General features: G+C 39.7%; 1 pseudogene; it reads left to right on the forward strand.

The window, feature by feature from the left end:
- The first annotated feature begins 13,415 nt into the window (after window positions 1–13,415).
- On the forward strand, window positions 13,416–14,359 carry LOC109679449 (zinc finger protein 42 homolog; annotated as a pseudogene).
- The last annotated feature ends 1,422 nt before the right edge of the window (window positions 14,360–15,781 follow it).

The following is a 15,781-nucleotide window of genomic DNA, read 5'->3' on the forward strand; positions in this document are numbered from 1 at the left end:
CACTGTGTCACCCCACCCCAAACACCAGCTTCATTATTTTACTTCCCTTCTAGTCCAGTTCCCCTGGTGGTAGCATCTTGATTTTTTGGCTTCTCGGCTCACTTTTGCTACCTTATTATTTAGGAGTTGTGTTTTCTCATCATCATGGAATTTGTCCAACTTTCCTGTTTGTTAACTAACCCCTTGGCTTGTCCTCTGGATGCACTCCTTAGAACAGCCACTACAGGAAGCCCTGCTGGCAACGGCCCAGGAATGTGGGCTCTGCTCTATTCTCTCATTTTGACATAAGAGGAATGGGCCCTGGGCATTCCAAAATCAGCCCTTCTGATTTTTTTTTTTTTAAATAAAATCACACTACATTATTTCCTGGACTCTCAAGTTTAAAAGGAATCCTTATCTCATCAAAAGTCCTATGTTCTTTCTCTCATTTTTCCATTTTTAGGATAGGACGCCACATATTTGAAGGCAGGTTTCCTATCCCTAAATCTTCTCTTTGTAATCTCAGCATCTCCGCCCCTTTAATCACGGTCTCCAGCCTGGTTGATTTCCTGTGGATTAACATCATTTAATTAGTGCCCTTTTTGCAATGGTTGAAGGGCAGAATTTCAGAGCAATGTCCCAATTATGTTCTGACTAGTTGGGACTAGAATGAGGCTTTGTACTATACAATTAACTTTTTCCTACCCTTTTTGGTGATATAGGTTGAGATCTCTCAAAATCTTTTTGTTCTGGAATCAATAGATGAGCTACTTCCAGCTCCAGCCTCACCTCAGGTCCAACTAAAGAAGCAGGAACCAGAGAGCCATGCTTCTAACCATGAAGGTAACAGTTTTCCATAGTTTCTATGAGCAAAGGGCAGAGTCACAGCTTGTCGCTGTGGGTTCAACCAGGTGCCTTATGAACGTTTGAGGGTTGTGAACGTTTCTTCTTGCTAATTGTGACTCCCTTCCTTTTCCCTCATTCTCCTAAAATATCTGCCAATGAAGCAGGCATTTATAGAGGAGAGACTTGGATCCCATGGTAATTTACTTTCTAGTACTTGTACCAAGTTCTTGTCACATTCAACTGGTTGACACACATTTGCACATCTGTCTCCTCCAGCTGAGACACTCCCACATACAGGACTTTCCTCTAGGTGCCTGACCCTTTCTCCAGACAGGCCACTTTGTGCAGAGTCATTTAATCAGTACAATGACTGTTCCACATCTGTGGGAAAGATTTTAATTTCATAATGTCTACCACATTTCCCTTATTTTGAGACTTCATGAGAAGTGAAAATTAATTTAATTTGGCATACCTTTCTTTCCTCTTTCAAATCCTGGTTATTGCTGCTGTATTTTTATCTTTAAAAGTATTAAAATCTTAGCAAAGGTCTATGCCAAGCTCCCAATTCCTTTTTGGCAATCTGCCTCCATTCACCAGAATCACTCCAGAATTAGTGGTTTTTGAAGTAGCGGTTGGGCCATTTCACCTCTCCTGACCACTCTGTTTTTCTTGCTCTCTTTACCTTTGCTTATAGGGACCTCTGTCTGAAATGTCCTGCTCATTGTTTTTATGTCTGTGTCCTTGGCTTCTCAGCTACCACCAGAGTTCTGCTGGGGGTTGGGGGGGAGCCCTTTTCTGTACTTCATGGTGTCTGTGTAGAGCAAAGACCCTAGCAGAAACTCAACAACAACAGTTTCTGAATGGATGAAAGAGAAGACATCTTAAAAACTTGTTAGCTGGTTGTGGTGGCTGGTGTCTGTAATTCCAACAACTCAGTGGGCAGCAGGAGGAGGAACATTTTTCCAAGATAGCCTGGGCAAAAGTTAGCAAGACCCTATCTCAAAAACAATCTAAAACCCCAGCATAATGATAAAAAAAATTAATGTAAATTTTTTAAAAAGATGAGGTAGACAAAAAAAATCTTTTTAATAAAATGTGAAAAAAAACCCAAACAAACCCAAAAGCCACATAAAAGCAAAAGGACTGGGAGTGTGGCTTCAGTGATAGAGGGCTTGCCCAACTATCTCCAGTTAAAAACAAAACCCAAAAGACGTGTTAGCTTTGTCAGCTGTGACTACTGTTGCAGGGAATCTCTTAGCACAGATGCCCTCTGTCCTGGCCTCTTCACTTCAGTGGCGCAGAGCCCCCAGGAAAACATTTCTGTTTTGAATATCAGCTGCTGTTATGTTCCTTTCTCCAAAAGCCTCCAGCACACCTCTCCCATCACGGCTGAGAGCTGCCCTTCCCATCCCTCTAAGTAGTTCAGGGATCAGGCACAGGTGTTTAAAATAATAACTCATTATTACCTGTTTGTGGCAGACTTACCAATGAGCTTGCATTTTGTACATTTTTAACCATTTTATTTTCCTTCGTGTGAATTTTCACACACTCTGCTGTCTTCCTGTTCTAAGCATTTGTGCGTCATCGATACTTATTGTCTGCCAGGCCTTAGCATTTACAAAGGCTCTTTTCAAATTTATCGCTTGTCTGTTGCCTTTTTTTATTCATAACTTTCCCATCCTTTATATTTCATTTTGTATCTTTCAATACAATTTTCTGGTTTTCTTTATAAACTTTATCAGCAAATATTTCCCTAATAATTTTGTAGTGTTTCTTGGTAGTGGGAGATATTTTCTCATTTCCATTTCAAGGCCTATTGCTAACATAATGAAAAGCCAGCCGGGCACCAGTAGCTCATGCCTATAATCCTAGCTACCTTGGAGGCTGAGATTGGGAGGATTGTGGTTTGAGGCCAGCCCAGGCAAATAGTTTGCAAGACTCCATTTCCAAAATAACCAGAGCAAAGTGGACTGGAGATGTGGCTCAAGCAATAGGTCGCCTACTTTGCAAGCAGAAAGCCCTGAGTCCAAACCCCAGTACTACCAAAAATAGCTTTTTTAAAATAATGTTTGACTATTTAGCTTCCATTCAACTGTCTTACCATTGTCTCTTTTTATTGATGTTGCTGAAATTTGTCTGCTGTCCCAGGTTTCCAGTCATGCAATCGGCAAAAGCAGAAAACTTCATTTCATTTTTTTCAAACCAGGTATTCCATGTTCTTATTGTTTTGTGTTTTCTAGAACTTCTCAGGCATAACAATGCCTGCACACTCTATTATCATTTTTTCTTATTAAAATATTTATGAATAGATAATAACTTTCCTGATTTTGAGTCACTCTTGAATTTTCAGAATATAACCCTTTTAGACATAGGGTAGTCTTTTGATACATTTCTGAGTCCTATAACTATTTTATTTAGACATTTCACATTTTTATTAATAAAATGATACTAGTTGGTAATTTTAATTTCCTTGTAGTAATTATTAAATTTTAGTTTTAAGCCACCTCTGTTGGCTTTATAAAAATGAATTGGGAAAGCCTTCTGTATTTTTATATGTCCTGGAACAACTTAAATGGTGGCCTACACACTTGGCCTTATATTGGGAAACTGGAGAGACTTAACATTCTGATGCCTGCTTCTGTGTTCATCCTTTAATCAGTCTGGGATGGGGTCCAGGCATTGGGTCACTTAAAAATTCCCTGGTGATTCTCACTTGCAGTCAATTGAGAACAACCAGTGTAAATATCATGGGAAAAATTTGACCTTCATGCATACCCTCTAAACTGAAAATCCAAAACCTGAAATGTTGTAGCATCTGAAATCCTTTGAATGCTGACATGACACCCAAAATTTAAAATTCCGCACTTAACCTCTTTTGACAATTCACAGTTAAAACACAGGTACATTAAATGTTCTCTAAAATTACCTTTAGGCTATGTGAACAGTGTGTCCGTGAAGCATAAATTTCATGATTAGACAAGTCCCATAGCCAAGATATCTCATGATCCATATGCAGATATTCCAAAATCAAAAAAAAAAAAGTGAAATCTGAAACACTTTTAGTCCCAAGCATTTTGGATAGGGGATTCTTCAGCTGTAATCTGAGAGTCTTTGTTGGCATACACATTGTTCATCATTGATTAGACTTTTTCCATTCAGGTAGTGTTTAGTTAAAATTTGAGAATTTCCCTCAAATGCCTTAAATAATGTGTACCTTCTGAGTTCCTGCTTATTCAGTGATGTCTTACGTTTGCCTGGTGGAAACAGCTTGGTTGGGTATAGAATTCTGGTGTTGCACCATTTCTTAGAATTTCTAGAATCTGTATATCCTACATTTTCAAGCATCTAGTAATAAAAATAAAAATTTTGATCCCAGTCTGTGGTTTTTCTTTAAAGTTTCTTTTTATCTGGAAATTTATGACTTATCTCTTCAATCTTGGCATTAAGGAATTTTCATAAAATACTCCTATATGTGTGTCTTCCTTTTTACCAGTCCTTTCAGGAGCTGGGCATGCCTTTTCAGCCTTTGACTCAGGTATTTCTTCAGATTAGGTCTAGGTTCTTTTATTCATTTATCGTTGCCTTTTTCTATATTTTCCTGTATAAAATGTAAAATTATCAGCACTTATTTTTAAGTCTCATTTCTATGCCCCTGTCCGTCAGGTCTGTGGTCTCTTCCCTCATTGGTTCTATGCTTTGCAGTGTTTTCCACTGATCCTAATTTGGATCTCACTAGTGATCAGTTTCTTCAATTCAAATGCTTATTTATTTAGTTGGGAAGTCATGCTTTTTCCCAATTCAGAAAATATTTTTGGTACATGTGATGCACATTAGTATCCTTAGGAATTCTTATTAGTTTTGATCAAATATTTGTCTCCTCTAAAAAGTCCCCTCCAAAACCTCTGTTTTGCTGGCATGTTCTCTCTCCCTCTCTCCCTCTCCTTTTTCCTCCCTTCCCCCTCTTCCCCTCCTCCCTTATTTAAATGAGGGATTATTTTTAGACAGGTGCTATAGCTCACAACTATAATACCAGCTACAAGGGAGGTGTAGGTAGGTGGATTGTGGTCTAAGTCAGGCAAAAGCACAAGACCCTATCTGAAAAACAGACTACAAGCAAAAGGATGGGGGTGTGGCTCAAATGGTACAGTGCTTGCCTATCATGCACAAGTCCCAAAGCTTGTGCTCCATTACCACAAAAGGAGGGGTGGCTGTTTTCCCAATAAACACTAGATTATTAGGGCATGAGTCTCGTTGATGGAGCACTCCATGTGTTGGAAGACCCCAGCTATGTATGGGGCTCTAGCCCTGGTGCTAATGATGCAGCAGAACAGAAGTTGCTGGGACCTTGCAAGGCACCTGTTATGAGTATAATACCCTTCCATCCTCAAAAGACTCAGCTCTCTGAATTACTATACCTTGTGCCTTTTAGGGATTATAGACAAATGCCCTGCTTATGAGAGAGAAGCCCCTGCAGCTTTCTCTAGGCACCACGACCTCACTGCTTACAGTTTTGGTCTGCAGCAACTGATTCCAGATAGGTAGACAAACTGGAGCCTGAAGAGGAAAAACAGCAAATGGGCTGCCATGTTCCCGAAGTTCATGAAGTTCCGTGACTTAATTCATCAAGAATTTATGACATCGTATACCCGAGGCTCTGCACAGCAGGGTAATGAGGAACAAGACATGTTCCCTGCTTTAAACGCAAAGGAAGTGTTTATATATAGGAACAATTGTGATAGAAAACAGAAGGTGATGAAATGCTTTGACAAATTTACAAACGAATGTGCTGCCAGTAAAGATGAGCGTGCTAATGCTTCCTGCTGAGTGATCTGCTGAGAAAGTTGTAGGGAGAAAGTAGTACCCAGGATAGACCTGGAAGGATGGAGACAATTTCAACAGGCTAGTTACCAAGAGGCAAGTACCACGAGAAGACAGATCTACGATGGTTGAGGAAAGCTTTCTGGAAAAGGTGGGACTTGAGTTGGGTTTTGGTGCATGTTATGTGATGGTTGAAATGACTGAGATGGAGAAAAGCAGGCCAGGCAGGGGCCACAGTGTTACCACAGGCGCAGAGGCAGGACAGAATGGCCTTTAGAGGAAGGTAGTATTGGTCGTGCTGAGTGTGGAAATAGAAAAAAACGGAAGGACAGAGTGTCTTGGATGCTACTGGGAAGAGTTGGGGCCTTTGACCTTTGGATAATGTGTATCCAACAAAGTTTTTGGCACAGATTATTATAAGATTTAGCTTGGTTGAGTGTGGGGCACATTCCAGGTAGGCCAGAGAGAATGGAGATGTTAGAGCTTCTTTTTAAAGTCACTGAAGAGATGAGGACCAGCAGGAAAAGAATGGGAAGGAGAGATGCTCAGGAAGGGAGGAAGGTAGGTGGGTTTGGGGAGGGACTAGATATTAGAATGAAGGATAAGAGGACTGAAGGAGCTCATTATTTTTCCCATTGTGAATCCTTATGATTCTCTGAAACATATGTATTAATTTCCTATTGTGACTATAGCAAATTGTCACAAACTACATAACTTAAAACAACGCAATCTACTGTCTTAGAAGTCTTCAGGGAAAAACCCAAAATGAATCTTACAGAATGAATCAAGGGCTGCGTTGCTTCTGAAGGCTCCAGAGGAGAATCTGTTCACTAGCCTTTTCCAGCTTCTAGAGGCAACCCTCATTCCTTGGCTTGTGGCCCCTTCCTCCTTTTCCAAAGTTGATCACTACTCTGTCATCACATCTCCTTTTGTGACCTCTGTCAACACCACTTGTGATTCCACGGGACCCACTTCAGTAATGTGGGAACTCTTCCAACCTCAGGATCTTTAACTTAACCACACATGCAGAGCCTCTTTAGCAAGTAAGTTAACATATCCAGGTTCTGAGGATTAGGACATGGATGTCTATAAGGAATCATTATTCAGCCTACTATTCATAAAATTTGGACTATCCTTCTCTTTTCCAAAATGACTAATTGAAATTAACACATATTAATAAAATAAAATATTCTGCATTATCTTCTTGCAGTCTCTGTGCAGCATACTATTTTGTGTCTATTTGGGCATCTTCAGTTCTCTGCTTCTTACTCTCACTAGTATGGAACACCATGAAACACTCACTTTGCCTTTTAAAATAATGCCTTTTCTTGTTTTCTTTTTGTGTTGTTTTGTTTGCTTTTCCATCATCTCTTTCTTTCAAAGTTACAAACTGGAAAAGTATGATCTACATAAAGACCAAACATGTGCTATACTTTAGGTCCAAAGCAATTTCTTCAAGAGTTTACTCATAATGGAGGATGACTGTTCAGGCATAATAATCCATATGTTTCTTTTTAAATTCAACAGAAAGACGTGAAGTATCCAGTGAGCAGTTTTAGATAATTAGCTTAAGTAGTCTGGGATTCTTTTTTGAGTGGGGTAGTACTAGGATTTTAACTCAAGCCTTCATGCTTGTTAGGCAGGTGCTCTACTGCTTGAGCCATGCCCCCAGTTCTTTTTGTTCTGGTTATTTTTTGAGATAAGGTCCTCCCTTTCTGCCTAGGCCAGCATAGACCATGATTCTTCTATTACATACCTCCTGCTTTGCTTGGAAAGACAAGCACACACCATGCCCAGCTGTTAGATGAGATGGGGTCTCTCAAACTTTTGCCTGGACTGGCCTGGAACCTTGATCCCCTACCCAAGTCTCAGCCCCCTAAATAGTTAGAATTATAGGCATCCCTACACCTGGATAATCAGGGATTCTTATGCCCTTCAGACAAGCACACAGCAAAAAACTTATCTGGACAATATAATCAGCCCTTCCGCCTTCCCATAACAAACCAAGATAAGTTTCTTTTTTAGAATTGCTTATTCTCTGCCCTTCAAAGATGTCCAAGCCTGTGGAAGTCCACTTTGTGTATGTGATTGAAGTCAGCACAGCATTTAGAACTACAGTGTAGGCTCTGGAATCAAACTGTGCTCAACCACAGCTCCATCTTGTTGTGACCTTTGGAAAATTATGTGCTCTATTTTGGTTTTTTATTGCTCAGACAATAGTACTTCGCTAGGTTGTTAAAAGCATGTAGTGAGATAATTCATGCAAGGACAGTCATGTTCTAATTTCTTGATAAATATTAGCTCTCAGGTCCATTAAAAATGTGGCAGACATACCAGAGGTACCCTTCCCCAGCTTTTGGTATAAACATTGGAGGCAGCCCTAAAACCCTGAGGCACTGAGGAAGGGAAGCTCTCGAGGCCCATGCTTCCCCACCTCCCTCACTGAGTAAAGAGAAATTAGCTGGTTTGGGCTGCCATAAATCTGTCCTGAGGATAGGTATATTTTTTTTTAAAGGGACCAAGAAAAATAAGATCTAGCCTTCTAGAATTTCTGTTACATTTCTTCTTCCTCTTTCTGTGAAAGCCATAAAAGTATTACTAAAAGACTCCTAAAGTTTCTTTACTTGGTTTGGAGAATTTGAAAAATTAGCAGTACAGTTATTCAGATAAATCTTAGAGGAACCCATGTTCCCATTGCATTGCAGAAAAAAAGGCCACGAAGACCTTCTTGGTTAGTATGGGTGAATCTGGAAGGGACAAACAGGAGAATAACTTTCTTATGTCTCTAACAAAGACAAAATTCTAGAGTTAAAAAGGAACTTTCCTTACTATAACTGAAATATATTCTGATTTGATAGAGAATGGTATTAAATAAGAAAATTAAAATACTCAGAATACCACTCTCAGTGCTAACACTTCTGCTTCTCTCTGTATGTACGTGGTTGAAAATTTCTAAGTCAAGGAATTCACAAATCTGGTTGCTCAAGTGCAGCAATTAATTTTTCTCCTTTCCTAGGAGATCCCTAAATCCTCCTGCTAAAGCATATTCAGTTCCCATCACTGTAAACTGTGCAAGGCTGGGACAGAGAGAACAAAAGACACTTGAGTTATGAAGTTAAAATTTGTATGAGGCCCAGGTGCAAGGCCGGATCTCTTGGTGAGTCTGTAACTATACCTCAAGTTCAGACCTCAATATTTCTCTTCAGTGTGGCATTTTTCCCAAACTGTTAAGTCCAGGTCCTCTGAGCCCAAGCCCCGGGAGAGTGTGGAGTGATGGTGTGCAGGCTTCTGCTTGCCATCTTCCTGCCACCCAAAGCCTTATTTAGAAGTTCACAGAGGCAGCTTAGTGGTGAAGGGTCTTCCCCTCCTGCCCTGAACGCACATCCAGCACTCAGGAAGCCAAAGCAGCTCGCGTCTGGATCTCAGAGCCTGCATAGTTACAGGTCTTTGAAAACTGTAGTTCGCACATTCACATAAGAATTTCACTTGAACTTTATTGTTTGAAGACTTACACGCTATAATTAACACAGTAAAAAGGAACTTTCCTTACTATAACTGAAATATATCTGATTTGATAAATAGAGAATGGTATTAAATAAGAAAATTAAAATACTCAGAATACCACTCTCAGTGCTAACACTTCTGCTTCTCTCTGTATGTACGTGTGCATAGATGCACGCCATTCAGAAATTTATGATGGTTTCTTTTTTTGGTTTTGGCAGTACTCAGGGTCTTGTGCCTACCAGGCAGGTGCTCTACCACTTGAGTCATGCCCTCAGTCCTTTTTGTTTTAGGTATTTTTCAAATAAGTTCTCATATTTATGAACCTTTTTTTTTCTTTTGGCAGTACTGGATTTTGAACTCAAGACTCCATGATTGTGAAGCAGGTGCTCTACCATTTGAGCCACACCTCCAGCCCAGGGGTCTCACATTCATGCCCAGGCCACCCTGGGCATTTACACTTTATGCATAGCTGAGGTGACAGTCATACACCACTACACCCAGCTTTTTATTGGTTGAAATGAGGTCTTGCAAACGTTTTGCCTGGGATGGTCTCAAACTGCATTCTTCTCAGTCTTTGCCCAAGCAACTAGGCATGAATCACAGCACCCAGCTCATGCTTTCAAATTGTATATATACCTTGTATTATGCTTTTATAAATTTAGTAGCATAGACATTTTTCCCATGTCAATAAGTGGATTTTGGAGAATGCTATTTTAAGAGCTAGATAATAGTCTGTTATATCCATGTGTAGCATAAAGAAGTGGTTCTTTTATTTCCCACTAATATGGCAGTCCTGGAACTAAATAACCACTAAAGGCAGGAAGGTGAATTGGTAGAAAGTATTGGTGGGAATAGTCAGGAGACAGGCATGTGGATGGAAAGTATCAAGCATGCAATCCTGGCCCTTTAAGCTCTTCCTTCATCTTATGTCTTCCTGTCAATGGCTCACTGCTGAACAAAGCCCAGTCTCCCGAGTTTGGCATTCATCATTTACTCATTTTTCCAACTTTGCTTCTCTCCATATTCTTTTCTCCTCCCTCTTGTTTCTACCAAATGGGCCAATATACCCTTCCCTATGTAGACCAAGGCTTTTGCTAACTCCACACCTATGCCATCTACTCCGTCTTACTTTGAATTTGAATGTCTCTGCCCTTCTTCAGGTTGATGTGTCTAAACCTTACGCAGTGACTCCTGACCCAGCCCAAACAGCCCCTCCCTCATAGCGCCATGCCTGAGTTCTCCAGTCCTTCCTGGCCAGAGTTGGTGTTTTCCTTCTCTTACTTCTTACCTCTGTCTTAGGAGTCAGCTTTTACTCGTATTATAAGTATTTGGACACATCTCCCCTTCTTAGAATGTGGATCAGTATTTTTGGACACTTTCCTACTGCAGTATTCTCTCGAGCATTAAACTTTTATTGGCCTACTCTAAGGAAAAAATAGCACCCAAAATTATCCTACTCACTTGTCACATTGTGTCCTTGTTTGAAGAGAACTGCCCTAACTCATCTCTCTCATCTTCATCAGAAATGGTTTTTTTTGTGGAACCTGGTCATCAAAGGTTGCTCCCGGTGTTTCTTTTTCTTCCTGTGGATGCACACTGACCCCCACATCAATGTATGCACTATCTCCCATCCCCAGCCCTCAGGATCTGACCTTGTGAACACACTTCAACAAGTGCAATGCACTGTGTTCTCCCTCCTACCTCCTCTCCCCACACATGTATGTAAATGCAAAAACAGTACCTATTAAAACTACTCCAGGAATGGGTTGGGGCGTGAAGGAGAATGGTTGAGGAGGTGAATCCAAGTATGATGTATTTGATATATTGTAAGAACCTGCATAAATGCCACAATGTACCCCACCCAGCACAACAATAAGAAAAATGAGTAGAGTCCAGTGAAAATAGTAGTTGGGACTTCTATGTTCCAGCCATGCTGTGAGAAAGTGGGAAATTTGTGCTGTCTGGCTGACAGTCACAGCTGAGGTCTCATCAGAAAGCCATCGTGTATCGTGTAAGGGAACCATCTTGTAAGCTCCAGTCCAGTCAAGTCCCTAAAAGACTGAGCCCCAAGCAATGGTACCCAAACAGAATTACCCAACCCATACAACTGACACTCGTAGTCTAAAATCACTAGCCAGGGTGAACTGGTTCTCGTTGAAGACACTGAGTTTTGGCAGAGTTTGTTACACAGCAGTTAAGCTCAACACTAATATGCAAGTTGAATCCTGTGAACTGCTGATATTGGGTTGTTTGGGGCGGGCAGTTTCATACAGTTCAATCTGATACAAGTAATGCCTTATATCACTTTATCCCTGTCAGCTCTTATTCCAAGCACATGATAACTTTCAGTAAAGAGTAGTTAAAAATCAGATTCATGTAAGTAATAACAACAGTAGATGAAAAGAAATATGTTACGTGTTGGTCAACAGATGGGTGCTGGATATTCCAGTGCCTGTATGCAACACCAGAGAGAACCCCATCCAAGACTAGCTTTTCCAAACTTCACTTCTCTTCATACCACCCTCATGATTTGGGGCACATTTTCATACCCACTCTGTGAGTAGCTACACTGTTGCTTTATTCAAACAAATTAATTTGGATGAAACATATCCTTCTCAAAAATGGAGAGCCAATGGCTTGACAAAAGTAGAGGTAAAAATAAACACATAACTGGCTTGAAAAGATTTTTTATTAATTAATTTTCTTTTTGGATTGACGTATCCTATCTGTATGTATTTATGAAGAACAATGTCACAGTTTGCTTCATATAAACATTGAGTAATGATCAAGTCATGGTAAGCATATCATCATCTTAAACTTTTTATTGTTTTACAGTGAGTAGATTCAAAATCTTCTCTTGTGTTTTCCGATATGTGATGTGTTTTTGTTAGCTCCATCTCCCTACTGTGCCATAGACTGTCAGGACTTGTTCTTCCTAGCTAACTGTAACACTGCTCATCGAGCAGCCCTAATAACCTCTATTCTCTCAACTTCTATGGATCAGCTACTTTTAGATTCCACTTATAAGTAAGATCATATGGTGTTATAATTCACATTTTTTTAAAAAAATGTTTTTCCCTGTATCACATATTGAATACCAGATTTGACCTTGATCTGCTTTTGAATTTGCTAAGTGCAGTCCAGTATCTGAGACAATTTTGAATTCTCAATAGCACCTACCACAATGCCTTAAGTATAGCAGATTCGCATCATGGCAGATTCCTAGACCTGGAAGAGGCGGCAACGATCACCCGCGGCGACTTCATTCATCACTCTCACCCTTAGCATGGTGTGCTTTCAGTCACCCAAAACCATGTCATTTGCTAGCTGTGATCTTGAGCAGGCCACGCGACATCTCTGTGCTTCAGTTCCTTATCTGTAAAACAGGCACGGTAATACCTACATCATAGTGGTATGAGAATTCAGTAAAAAATGCTTTGATCAGTGCTCAATAAATGTTGCATATTGTTCTCACAAGTTATTGACTCAACACGGAACTAGTGTTGGTGATGAGAATTCTGATGTTTATCTGATGTCAATCTGATCATATTTCCCCTTATAGAAAATCTTTGTTTTGTCTTTGGTAACTTTTAGACTTTAGTCTCTATTACAACAGTCTGAAACTTTACCACAGTGTGTTTAGATTTGGGGTTTTGTATGTTTGTCAGTAGTGGTGTAGGTGTTTCTTTCCATCTTCTAATCATCCTAGATCATGTGTTTTTCATCTCCCCAAATTTCTAATCTAGCCCCTTTTCTTGTTTGTTTGTTTGCCATGCTGAGGATGGAGCCCAGAGCCTTCCGTGTGCTAATCAAGTGCCATAGCACTGAGTTACACCCCAGCTCAACCTTCATGCTTTGACTGAAGTTATAAATGCATTTGCAAAAGTTACCTTCCTAACATTTCTAGGAATTGTTGATTGAGGGGAAAATGTACTATCAATGGTCTTAAAAAGGAAGTGCAACTGCTTTTCTTTGACGTATCCCTCATCAAACACTTGAGTGCACAGACCTGGTTAACTCCACAGAAGAGAGGTTCGAAGTCGGCCATTCCTCCTGTTCTTACCTTTGGAAGGAAGCGGAGTAGAAAGCAGTGCGTATCACAGCAGCACAGATAAGTAATTGCTGGGACACGTGGGGAAGAAAACAGAAGAGGTCTTTACTTTTATAGAGCTGATAGTCTCACAGCAGGTGTTTGTTGGAGGAGACTTACCTGGATCATTTCTATCTGCAAGTGATTGATTGATGGATAAGGAAGCCTTCAGGAGGACATGAGTCAGCAAACGAAGAAAAGGGCAAAGACAATGGCGGAAAGGCCTGGGCAGAAGAGCCCTCAACAGAGTTAAACCAAAACAAGGCAAGGCCAGGGGAACCCAGCAGCCCCAAAAGCCACCTCTCGACACACTGTGCACCCTACATGATGAAGGTATGCACTATGAGATTAGCCATCAGACTGTTGATGACAAAGATGATTTCCCTGACTGCTACATAGAGTGCATAATAAGAGGTGAGTTTTCTGAGCCCATCCTGGATGAGGATTTACTTTTTAAGTCCTTTGAAAACCTAAAGGAAGGATCAGAACAAAGTCTCTCTCAACAGGTTCTTGAAGCAGGCTCCTTTCTTGAATGTTCTTTGGCATACATGAAAAGGGGGGCACAACAAGAGCTTGCTGAAAAGAATTCATCTCATGGATATTCTGAGCACGTGACAGACAAGAAGCTGCCTTCTGGGGAACTACCTGGCATTGACTTACCAGATCCTAATAAAGACGCTCCAGCTCCAGAGGCATTAGCTTGTCCTCAGAGTGGATGCCCAAGAAAGTTGAGGGATAGAGCTATCCTGAGAAAGCATCTCCTCGTTCATGGCTGCTGTCAGCACGTGTGTGCAGAGTATGGGAGGGCATTTGTAGAGAGTGCAAAACTAAAGAGGCATTTTGTGGTGCATACTGGAGAGAAGCCATTTCAGTGCACTTTTGAAGGGTGTGGAAAACGCTTTTCCTTGAACTTGAACTTGTGCACTCATGTATATATCCATACTGGGGAAAAACGTTTTGTGTGTCTCTTTGAAGGGTGCAAGTAGAGGTTTGTTTAGTCAAATAACCTGAAAGCTCACATCTTAACTCATTCAAAGGCAAAGAAAGAATCACTGGAAAAAAATGGAAAGTAATCCTTCAACAGGATAAGCATTAACAAAATTGTGGGGGAAAATATGTTTCATAGATTGTAGGAAGGGATTTTTTTAAATTAAAACATTTTCATATATGTATAAAATGTACTTTGATGATATGTGCACATCCAGTGCCCTCTTGTCCCCCCTTCCTTTTTCCCATTAACCAATTTCTCCTTCCTCTTCTTAGTCCCCAGAGGAAGAGATTTTTAAGATAATATTTCAACCTTGCAAGGCATATTTTTTATTCTATTAAGATACTTTTATACTTTGTGAGACCATTTTAAGAACATTGTGTGTCCTGTAGTGACCTTACAACAGAATGGTCAGTGATAAATATACTTCAAAAATAGTCTTTAATATTTTTGTTAGATTATTGAATATGATAGTTATTTTCACATATTACATGTGATTCTTAATTTTGTAGTTTCCAATTGTGTAGCTTTTAGCTTTAAAAACATACTTCATATGCTGTGATAATCTTAGAGAATGAATATTTTTTGCAACAGATAATAAATAATTGCATATTCTTTAAAGCCAAATGTATTTAATTTTATGGTTTTTGTTTCCATCATTATATCAAATGAAATTGAAATCATTTGTGTAAGTGGCTATTTGATGTTAATGCATGTGAGTATTTTAGATATTTCAAAATAAAGGGACATAAAACAAAAAAAAAAAGTTCGAAGTCATAGAATGTTCTGAGTCATTTTTGGAACTTCCACATCAAGATAGACATATTTATATTTCATTATATTCTGAGCAGATCATTCAACCCACAAGCAATACAGGATGCGTGAGCATCACAAAGAGTATCAGGATATCCAATATCACTCATGATCAGAAAAGTACAACTCAAAGCCACAAGGAGGTGGTACCTCACACCTGTTAGGATGGAAATTACAAAAATAAATGCAGAAGGTGTTGGTGAGAATGTAGACAAGTAGAATAAGACCATGGCTGGCAGAGGGGTTGAGAATTTTTTGTTATACATATATTTATATATAACAATATACATGTTATATATTGCATATATAAATTAAAATATATATGTATATGATGACAAGATTGGAGTTTTATATGTGCTGGTAGAGATAGAAGTTTGAAGACAAAAAATATTTGACTGAGAGATCAAGTTTTCCAAAAAGGTGAGAAAGGTTGCAGGTTACAGGAGATAAAATGAGTTGGGTAGGTGAGAGCTGGCCAAAGTTCAAGTTCAATCAATGCCTTCTGAAGAGAACACCTATTGAATAGTTAAATACTTAATCTTATAAGAGCAGTTTTCTCTAAATACAGACAGAATGATCACCATAGGTATTTTAAAAGATTTAGATTTGCAGGTCCCACCTAAGAGATAGCTAGGTCTAGGATCAGTCTCAGAAGGCTGTGTTTTTAATGAGTGCCCTATGAAACTCTCACTGTGGATAGAGCTTGGGAACACTTCCAGAACACTGCTAAATGACCACAGAAT

Source organism: Castor canadensis, chromosome 12, assembly GCF_047511655.1.
Source record: "Castor canadensis chromosome 12, mCasCan1.hap1v2, whole genome shotgun sequence".
In the NCBI taxonomy this organism is placed as follows: domain Eukaryota; kingdom Metazoa; phylum Chordata; class Mammalia; order Rodentia; family Castoridae; genus Castor; species Castor canadensis.